Genomic DNA, 10,602 nt, shown 5'->3' with positions numbered 1-10,602 from the left:
CTTCAGAAGGGAGAAGGGGAAGTCCAACTTCACAGCTGTCCACAGGTGATTCCCATGAGGCAGAGGTCACAGATGCCTCCACCCTCCAGCCTTCTGACACCAGCCGTCCCTCTCTCAGCCCTCGACCTCTCTGCTGGGTTCAAGAATCCACTACCACGGCCCCACAGAACTCACAGGCAATACTCACAAGTTTGTGGGGGGCATTCTTAGGGAAGCAAATGAGTTGCAAAATGGTAAAGCTATCATTCTTTTGTCCACAATACCTCTTCTCGGCCATGCTAGTAGGCATCTCTCTGTGGTCCTTGGCTTCCCTGCTACAAGGTCTCTTGGCCTCTGCCTTCCTCAGGAAGGGCCACAAAACTGAGGACCGATAACCTCCCACAAGACACCTCATTCTGCAAGCCAGTCTCCTGCCCAAAGGTGCTCAGCTTTACTTGTTCCGTGGGCCGGGAAGCCGTTGGCTCTGTCTCATGGTCTTGGCCAGACGTGGCTCCTCGGTTCTGTTTCATGGCCTCAGTGCTGCTCCATCACTTCAGGCAGGAATCTCAAGTGCCTTCCACTGGTGGTTTTTCTTTCTGGAAGGTTCAGGAGCCTCTGTTCTTGTTTCTGAGATGGTTCACTCTCATACCCATCAGAATGGCAAAACTGACCATTCCCCTGAGCGTCCTGTACTCATGAACTGCATGCTCCCACTCAGTCCCTGGATGGGAGTTATACAAAGACGAGGGCTAGATGAGCCATACTAGGTAAATCCATTCACACCATTCTGCTTTGTGGAGTAATGATTGGAGTCTTAAAAGTTGGCGACCAAAGTGCAACATATGGTCTCTCCCTCTCCAGACGAAGGAAGAGTGATGAAGTCAGGAGGCACAGAAACAGTCAGTCCAATGGACATCAGCTTCCACATCCCTGAGATCCGAAGAACTGGATGGTACCCAGCTACAACTACCAGCTGCTCTGAAAAAAGATCACATGAGAAAGTTCTGGGTAGAGTGGGAGAAAATGTGAAACAAAATTCAGAAGTATAAAAGAGACCAGGCTTCCTGGTTGTATAGAAAGTGGTGGAACTCCACCCCTAGACTATGACCCTTAGCCACTCTTCAGGTTGGAACTGAATTCACCCCCATGCATTCAGTTAGAATAACCGACCATGAAGATCCAAAGGGCAGGGTTCACCCAAGGTCAACGTTCTGAGGGTCAGGAAAGAAGGAGGGATGGAAACAGGAAACACAGGGAGGGAAGTGGGATAAGCGAGGTGGATGGAGGGGATTGCAATGAATGAGCTGGGACAAAAGGTGTATGCATTGTTGATTGTAAAATTGATCATCTGCCGTGCAAACCTTCCCCTAATTCACAGTAAAACCATTTTTTCATTTATTAACCCTAATGAGCCAAAGGTATGTCATCTCAGTTAGCCCCCTAGAATCTTAACCGTCTGCACTTCTGTAAGGAGCCTGGTGGCGCTGCAGGTAAGCACTTGGCCCCCAAACACAAGGTCAGTGATCCATACCCAGTGGCTGCTCTGCCGGAGAAAGCCATGGTTGCATGCTCCCGGAAGGATCACAGCTTTGGCAAGCCTGGGGGGCAGTTCTGCGCCGGCCTACCCGGGTGGTTATGTGTTGAAATCACCTGGGCGGCATGACTACATTTATGAAACTGCTTTTTGTTCATTTACATGTAATGATGAAAATGGTTATTGAATTTCCTCGGGGAATTTTTCCCCCCTCTATTCTGAAAGCAATGCATGCTTATTGCCAAAAACTTGGAAATTGCTCGAAGAACAAGGAAGATTGTTTCAGCCATTCTTCAGTTCAGGACCCAGACTCCTGCCAGCTTTCTGCTGTGTTCCCCGGGGCTCTCTGCGTTGCGTGCACATGCCAGTAGCTCAAGACAGAGTTGGGCTCGTGCTAGCTGGGCCATTGGGTGCCATTGAGTTGATTCCGACTCAAAAACCAGGCCCCCGTCTCTCATGTCCATAGAAACCCTAGTGTCAGAGTAGAATAACCGCCCCATGGGTTCCTGAGGCTGTAAGTCTTTTTTTAAAAAATCATTTTATTAGGGGCACGTACAACTCTTATCACAATCCAAACATACATCAATTGTGTAAAGCACCTTTGTACGTTCATTGCCCTCATCATTCTCAAAGCATTTGCTCTCCACTTAAGGCCCTGGCATCAGGGTTTTTTGGTGGGTTTTTTGTTTGCTGTAAAAGGAAGCTTTATTATTTTCCTTTAGTCCAGGGCTTGGGGGATGGGCTCCAGGGCGGCTGGCTGGGCAGGTTCAGGTAGAGCGGTTAAGGCCAGCAGGGGGGTGGCAGAGGGCCCCTCGCCCGCAGCTTGGCGGTGCCGCAGTTCCTAGTCGGGTTGAGGGTGAGCCCAGCCCGGCCTGGGGGCTGACCAGCCTGCGGAGGTGGGTCAGGGGGTCGCCCATCTTCTTGAGGAGTTTCACCTCCTCGTCCGGGAAGTGGTTCTCCACAAAGTCACAGAGATGGGGGTCAGCGTGAGTGGACCCCACGGCATGCAGGTCCAGAAGGGCCTGGTTGAGTTTTTTCTCCAGGGCCAGTGCAGCCCCCATGGCGTCCAGGTTCAACCCCGCTCATCTTGGGGTGCTTCTGCACATCCTGGAAGAGGGCACGGCTGCCATGATGGTGCTGCAGCTGCGAGACGCTCGGCCCCTGGCACTGCTCCTTTGCCAGCTCGCAGAAGAAGTGCCCAGAGAGAGGCAGGTACAAGAGGCCCGGGTGCAGGTTGACCAGACGGTGGACGCCGGCCTCAGCGTCGGCGGAATCACTCGGACGGATCTGAGAGCTCGTGCTGCGTCGGCTTGGAGGTCGCCACACACCAAATAAAAGTGTGCGCTGGTCCCAAGAAGATGCTCCCGAAGTTACTTCTGGAGAGGAAACGAGCGTGGCGCAAGGTTGGAGGCAGGGAGTCCCGGGTCTGTTCCGTTCAAACCCTGTTGAAGCAAGACGCAGATCCACGGGACCACGGGGCAGCTCAGCCGAGGCTCTAGGTCTCCGTGGGAGTAGAAACCCTCCTCTTTCTCCTGCGGAGCTCTTGGCGGGTTTGGCCCGCTGACCTGTCCTTAGTAGCCCAACAAATGACCCATTGTTCCCGCCACCAGACCTCCTCCTTCTGTCTCATCCCAACCGGTGCGTGACAGAGTCGAACTGGCCCAAAGGATTTTCTTGGCTGTCATGTGAAGGGGGCTGGTCACCAGGTCCTTGTCCACCGGAACCACTGTGTAGGTCCAACTCAACAGCCTTTCCGTTTACAGCCAAGGGCTTAGACAGTGAGCCGCTGGTGCTTGTACGCACAGCTTTCTCATTTCCCTCGACGTAAAGGGACATTTTCTGACGGCAGGCATTTTTGATGAGGGCACACACTGAGGTGCCTGCCGGGATGGACTGCTGAGCCATTTCCTGGTGGCTGGACAACGTGTTGCACTAAACATCTTCATGAAGATCGCTTTCACCCAGATAGTGTCTTGTTTTATGCGTTTCCCCTCTTGAAACAACTTCCCGGAGAAAAATCATGGGGTTGCAGGTTAGGACTCGATTCTAGCTGAAGCAGGCCGACGATCTCACAGCAAAGCACTGCCCTGTTCAGTGAGCTTCATGCCACTGCCCTGGAGCTGAGCGTCCACACACATTAGGGATCCTGCTGTTTGCAAGGTACTCTGCAAGGAACTGGGAGCCCTGGGGCACAGAGAAGATGGGAACTAAAATACAAGCCCCTTCCTCCTCCTGTGGAGTACCTGGTGGTTTCGAACTGCTGACCCTGCAGTTAACAGCCCAACTTGTCACCCATGATTCCACCGGGTCCCACCTCCTGGGAAGGAACCAATGAAACCAGTTGCCGAGCCAGTTACAACTCACAGGGCTTTCCAAAATGGAGTTTGGGAGCAACTCTGTCCCTCAAGCTCAGGGGTGCCACGGTCCCCACAACGCGTGCTCACTTTGTGTTTCCGTGCCATGTGCCATCGTCCTCAGGATGTTTCACATGCACTTCACCAGGCTGGGCGTCATTCATAAGAGTCTCGTCCATACGACTTGTATATACACTGGGGACCCACATGCGTGTGTGACTTGCTTACCAAGGTGGTCTGGCAGGAGCCCTGGTGGCATAGTGGTGACTTGCTGGGCTGCTAGTTGCAAGGTCCGCAGTCTGAAACAAGCAGCTGCGAGGGAGGACAACGAGGCTTTCAACTCCCACCAAGAGTGACCGTCTCGGAACCTCACAGGGGCCGATCTGCCCTGTCGGACGGAGTCTCCAGGAGCTGGCGTCACCTCGATGGCAGTCTTTTTGCTGGACGGGTCCGCAATCCAAGATATCAGATCCCCGAGGTCTGTTGGATTAAAAAAAATTTTTTTTGAAGGCTTCGAGGAGGTCAGCCTGACTTCCTAAGGGCAGCCCTGCTCTTCTTTTCCCCACCTGTCCCCCCACCTCCACCCCACCCCGGCCCATGGTGCACCCGAGGTGACCTGGGTGCATAGCCATGCAGTCAGTGAGCAGGCACTGGGCCAGCCGCCACCTGCCCCGTCTTATCCCTGCCGGGTGGCTCACCTTCTGGCTTCAGCTCTCACCACCTCCATGCCCTTCCCGCAGTGAAAACCGCAGTCCTGGTTCAAGGTGTGAGAGTGAGAAGTCAGCTTGCCTGGGGCTGGGCTCTGAGAAAGGTGGAAGGAAAAGGCAGTCCAGGGTGCTCCGTGTCCCTGCTGCTGCTGCTGCTGCATGTCCTGAAGTCACGGATGGTCACACTGGGCCCCGCAGCGTTTCTGTTGCTCCTGGGACTGGGTTTCCAGGCACAGCCAGAGGTTGGCTCTAAAGAGCTTTCTCTTGAACGACTGACCAGAGAGAGATGTCCCAGCCTCTGGTGTGCTAAACCTCTGCCGTGTTTGACCTGCCCCAGGAAATTGTTCTGGCTTCTCCATCGCCTTTTCCTGGGCCGTCACCCATTGTCTCCCTTGGGGTCTCTAGAACAAGGCCTTTCATTGGCCCCAGACCCTATCTGTGTCCCCAACAAGACTCCTTGGTAATTAGAACTTGCCTGGGTGATCAATCTATGCCTTGAAAAATTAAAGCTTGGGGTCTTTCAGGTGAGGCTGCTGTGTCAGGTGCGTCGGGCTGACTCTGACCCCTGGAGACCCAGGCCCAACAGAAGTAAACACGGCCCAGGCTCACGCCATCCTTGAAAGGGCTGCCCTGTCGGAGCCCATGGTTGCAGCTGCCGTGCCGACCGAGGGTCTTCCCCTCTCTCACCGCCCCTCGGTGGTAACAGTACCTGGGCAACAGAAAAAGACGAAGGCCCTTGATGAGACGGACTGACACCGTGGCTGCATGACAGGCTCAGACATCACAACCATTGTGGGGAGGGCGCAGGACCTCGTCCTGTTGTTCTTCGGGTCGCTATGAGCTGGAACGGACTCGAGGGCACCGAACTGTTGGAACGGGACCCAGAGCGTGGGTTTCAATGAAAGGCGTCATTAGAGTGAACGACCTGCCCGGGATTTAGACTGGCATGAGAGTAGAGAGGGCAGGGTGAGGGAGATTGGAAGACAGAGTGGAGAAAGGGAGGCTGGAGAGAGGAAGAGACAGAGGGACGGACGTGTGGCCACAGGAGAAGGTGGAGAGAGAGAGAGCGTGCAAAGGAGTCCCATGTTAATAAACTTTGGTGGCAGAAATAAATGTCTAAAAGGTGCCCGCGCTTCCCCGGATTGGCTGTGGCACCAGCAGCCGGGTGAAGAGAGGGGAAGGTTTCTGTGAGAAGTCTTGAGCAGGCCAGGTGTCACCTTAGGTTCGTTCGGTGGGGATGGAGAAGGGGTTAGAGACGCTGGCCGTGGCTGGGAACCGTAGCGTTACTGCCGGGCCCTTTACTGACAAGCATGGTGTCCTTCTCCAGGGACTAGTCTCTCCTGACAACTTGTGCAAAGTCTGTGAGATCAAGTCTCACCATCCTCGCTTCTAAGCATTCCAGTTGTACTGATTCCAGGGTAGATTGGCTTGTTCGTCCGGCTGTTCCTGGTTCTTTCTGTATTCTTCCCTGGCTGACCATTTACAGTTCTAATACAGTAACCTGCAGGAGCCGAATGAGGACCTGGAAAAACCAGCCAATTCCTTTGAGTTCCAGCTCTTCCAGCCTCCCTGCCCAATGTTTGGGGTTTAGGTGTGGACTCTGGATGTGCAGTAGAAAGTGTGGTTGTCGCTATCATCTTGAAGGGGTGCCAGCCACTCCAGGGAGGGCCTGGGGCCTGGCTTGGAACTTTAAGTAAGCAGCTTTAAATGGCTCTGCACTCCCTCCCTCTAGACCAGCGGTTCTCAACCTGTGGGTCTCGACTCCTTTGGGGCTCGAACGACCCTTTCGCAGGGGTCGCCTGATTCATAACAGTAGCAAAATGGCAGTGATGAAGTAGCAACGATAATAACGTTATGGTTGGGAGGTGTGGTCACCCCCACCTGAGGAACTGTATTAAAGGGTCACGACATTAGGAAGGTTGAGAACCGCGGCTCTAGACGAATGCCTACTTTTACCAAAGCAGGAGCCCCGGTGGCACAGTGGTGACGCACTCGCTACAAACTGCAAGGTCAGCAGTTTAAAACCAGCAGCCGCTCCCAGGAAGAAAGATGCAGCCTACTACGCCAGCGTTAGTCTCGGAAGCTCACTGGGGCGGCTCTACCCTGTCCTAGAGTGTTGCTGTGAGTCGGCATCCCTTGATAGCAGTGAGTGTGGGTCTTTTGGGTTTGGGCTTGGTAGGGAGCCCCAGTGGCGTAATGGTTATGGGCTGGGCTGCTAACCACTAGGTTAGCAGTTCGAACCCACTAGCCACTGCTTGGGAGAAAGACTTGGCTTTCGATTCCTCTATTCCCGTGAGAGTTACATCTCGGTCACCATAGCTCAGGATTGACTCGCTGGCTGGGATCTGGCTTTGTTGGTGGAGACCAGTGGAATCCAGCTGCGGTCCTCATAGTGCCCACTGACAGGGAACCACACTGTGGACTCTGACCGTGAAGCTTACGTTGGACCCACAAAGCTTTATTCCGAAAACAAAAGGCATTTCCACGAAGGTGGATGGACTTGAACCACCGTCTTTGGGCAGCAGCTTGGTCACAAGGACGTCTCCAGTGGAGTTGTTTTGAGTCGTGGCATTGAGGACTGTGTACAAGAATTGTGTTTTTCCACAGTCAATTCTAAGGCCAAGTTTATATTTAGCTGAATCTCAATGTTTATTTAGGATCACCTTCAATGGCTATAAAAACCATTCTGTAGCCTGGCATAGTGCCTGGTGAAGAGAAGTCACTCCCTTGGCACGCTCTGAACTGAGCACCCATGGCATGTCAGGCCTGGTGCACAAGAGAACTGACGTGCTTCTTCTTGAAGGTAAGAAATGACAGAAGGCTGCTCTGATAGAGACTTCGGGGACCCCCAAGACTGTGGCCCTTACACACACTGTAGACCAGGAACAAACCCTGCCACCCACCCCCAGAGCCAACTGCCAATGGCCGAATAAACTGCACAGTAGCCCTCGTGTGGGAAGCAGTCCTCGCTCCTCAGGATAATGAACCTTCAGGGATCAAAAGGGAAACATTTGCCCAAAAGAAAACTCAGAAGGCAGAGAGGAGAAGGAAAGAAAAAATAAACCAGGGATCCCCCAAAGGAAAGTGTGATTACATTGAAGAAATTACAACCAATATCAGGAAACAAACTGGATATAGATTGCTGAAGGTGAAACTAATTTTGCTCTATACAATTTCATCCAAACCACACTTTATGTTCAATTAGTAACGATGAAAAACACCCTGCGTACCAGATATTTGCATGACAATTCATGACAGTGATGAAGTAGCAATGGAAATAATTCGATGGTTGGGGGGTCCCCACCACATAAGGAACTGTATTAAAGGGTTGCGGCATTAGGAAGGTTGAGAACCACTGCTCTAGACCCACCAGAACAAAGGGCTGCCTCGTCTTGCGTTAACCTCACGGTCATGGGTGTGCTGAGAGGCTGAAGGCAGAGAGAGACGTGGCTGCTGGCTGAGGAGAGGTGTTGTTGTGGACCAATGACCGTGGCCTTAGTATTGATCCTGACTTGTGCATTCAAGTGCATTGATTCTTCTTTGGTCTTCCTTATTCCGTGTCCAGTTTGGGCTTATCAGCCGAAGGTTTGTGACAACCTGCTTCAAGCAAACCTGTCAAGGTCACTTTTCAACAGTGTTTGCTCACTCCGTGCGTCTGTATCACATGCCAGTCACTGTCACCATCTTTCAGGTTGCTTCAGTGGCACTGTGGCACCTGCCACAGACTGCAGTAGAGCGCACAGAGGGCTGTTCCATGCACTATTGAAACAAACAAACAAACAAACAAAACCCACCTGTGATTCGCTGGCACCGCACCTACAGTATTTCTGAAGTCAGCCTGCTGTCTGTTTCTGTTCCTCTTCCCCAGCCGCCATCTGCTTCCTGCCAGGATGCTGAGGGAGACAGACAGCTGATGAGAAATTCCAGTTGCTTTCTTCTGAGCACTGTAGGCGCAGGCACCCTCCCTCCCATCCCTGCATCCCCAGTGGACCTTCTGCACAGCTGTTCCCTTCTCCGCACTGCCCGCCCGCCTGGAAGATCGTGTTCACGTGATAGCAGGCGGTCCAGGGTGCTCCTGGGAACCACAGGATCTGCACCCTCGGCCTACTGAATAAGGCATTCTGCAGCCGGAGCCCTGGGGCCTGAGCTGGAACAAGCTCTCGAGGGACCCCCTGTCCACACTGACGTTTGGGCGGCACTTCTTGGAGAAGCTTGGGGTTGGCGTTGGTGGTGACAGAGGGGTAGCTCAGGAACCCTTGCCGGGGCCTCCAGCCCACCATGCCCTGGCCCTGTGCCTCCAAGCTGAGCCATACTTAGGAGCATGCCCAAGCTGGAGAGGGGTGTCCTCTGAGCCCCAGCTCTAGCCATGGAAGCAAGATCTCTGTCATTTCACTGGCTGTTTCTCACCCAGCAGAGCGTGTTTCCTTACAGGACCTGGGTGGCTATCACAGGAGCCCGGCAGAGGATGGGGAGACCCAGGTCTCTCTGAGCACGGCCCCCTGGGCTTGAGGGAAGACAAGCGAGGTAGAAAGGGCCAACAGGCCAGGGCTCTGTGCCTCTGAAGAAGAACAGAATTTTCATCCCGCGGATAAAAACATGTCTTTGATGATGAGTGGAATCCTGTCTATTGCTGTTACTCCTGTTTCTATATCTGACCTGAACAAACAAGTCAGTCTTAGAAGTTCCTTTGAAGGAGGATGGGCAGACTTCGGCTTGGACACATCGTCAGGAAAGACCCTCGGCTAGAAAAAGACGTCCTATCACGGTGGGTCAAGTGGAGGGTCGCTGAAAACAGGGGAAACATCAGCGACACAAGGGCCACACCAATGGGCCCCAACCTATGACCTAGGAGCGTGTGGGTCCGCAGGGCCGGGCAATGATTCCCTCTCCTATGTGTGAGGTCAAATCGATCTGTCTTGGAAGAAATTCAGACAGACTGTTCCTTGGTAATGAGGGTGGTGAGACTTCATCTCACGTGCTTTGGCCACGTTGTCAGGAGAGACCCGTCCCTGGAGAAGGGCACTGTTCTTGGTAAAGTAGAGGGGTGGCGAGAAAGAGGAAGGTCCTCAACGAGATGGACTGGCACGGTGGCCGCAACTGTGAGCTCCAACCTAACAACGGTGAGGAGGGTGCAGGGACTGGATGGCATTTTGTTCAGTTCGACACAGAGTTGCTATGAACCGGAACCGATTCACTAGCTAACAACAACATGCTTAAGGGCACCCGGAGCCACATCAATGTACCTGGAATCTGAGGTTACAAATAGAGAAACAAGCGGAAGAAGAAGCAGGATAGGAAAACAAAGTCAGGCCCGCAGGTCAGACGCCACAAAACATAGGGGTACGGGGCTGGAGATGTAGCTCAGCCTGAGCTCAGGGCTGCACACCAGGGTGATGGAAAAAAAATCCAAGTAGAAGGTGTGAGGTTCCAATTCTGACTCACAGCGCCCCCTGTGTTACAGGGCAGAACTGAGCTCCACAGCATTTCTGGGCCATTCTCTTTACGGATTATTTGCTCAGCATAGGAACAAGTATGGAATAAGAATGGCAAGAGGATATATCCCTGACACACACCATTGCTGATTTTAAACCAAGCAGCATTCCCTTGTTCTGTTCTGTTCTGTTGGCCGAGGTACAAGTTCGGCATGAGTCCAGTGAAGTTCTCTAGAATTCCCATTCTTCTCCAGGCTGTCCATCCATTGTTATGATCCACACCTTGGCACAGTCAATAAAACACAAGGGAACAACTTTTTGGTGTTCTCTGCTTTCGGCCAAGATCCATCTGACAACAGCATTGATGTTCCTTGTTCTATGTCCTCTTCTGAATCTGGAGAGAGCAGTCCCTGGAGAAGGATGTCCTGCTTGGTAAAGCAGAGGGAATGTAACCAAGAGGAAGTGCTGAAACCCTGGTGGGGACTGAGCATGATAGTGGGACAGGAGGGAAGTCAAGGGAAATAGAGGAAAGAGCTGGGAGACACAGGGCATTTATAGAGATCTAAATAAAGGCACGTACATATGCAAATATATTT

General features: G+C 52.8%; 1 pseudogene; it reads right to left on the bottom strand.

The window, feature by feature from the left end:
- Positions 1-3,982, bottom strand: part of LOC123521592 — a 10,389-nt pseudogene extending 6,407 nt beyond the window's left edge.
- Between the last annotated feature and the right edge of the window lie 6,620 nt (positions 3,983-10,602).

The sequence above is a fragment of the Echinops telfairi genome, unplaced genomic scaffold (genome assembly GCF_000313985.2).
Source record: "Echinops telfairi isolate 266 unplaced genomic scaffold, ASM31398v2 ScPeMD7_25;HRSCAF=90, whole genome shotgun sequence".
Taxonomy (NCBI): domain Eukaryota; kingdom Metazoa; phylum Chordata; class Mammalia; order Afrosoricida; family Tenrecidae; genus Echinops; species Echinops telfairi.
The sequence above is the reverse complement of the archived record's forward strand: the minus strand, read 5'-3'. Positions and strand labels throughout refer to the sequence as shown.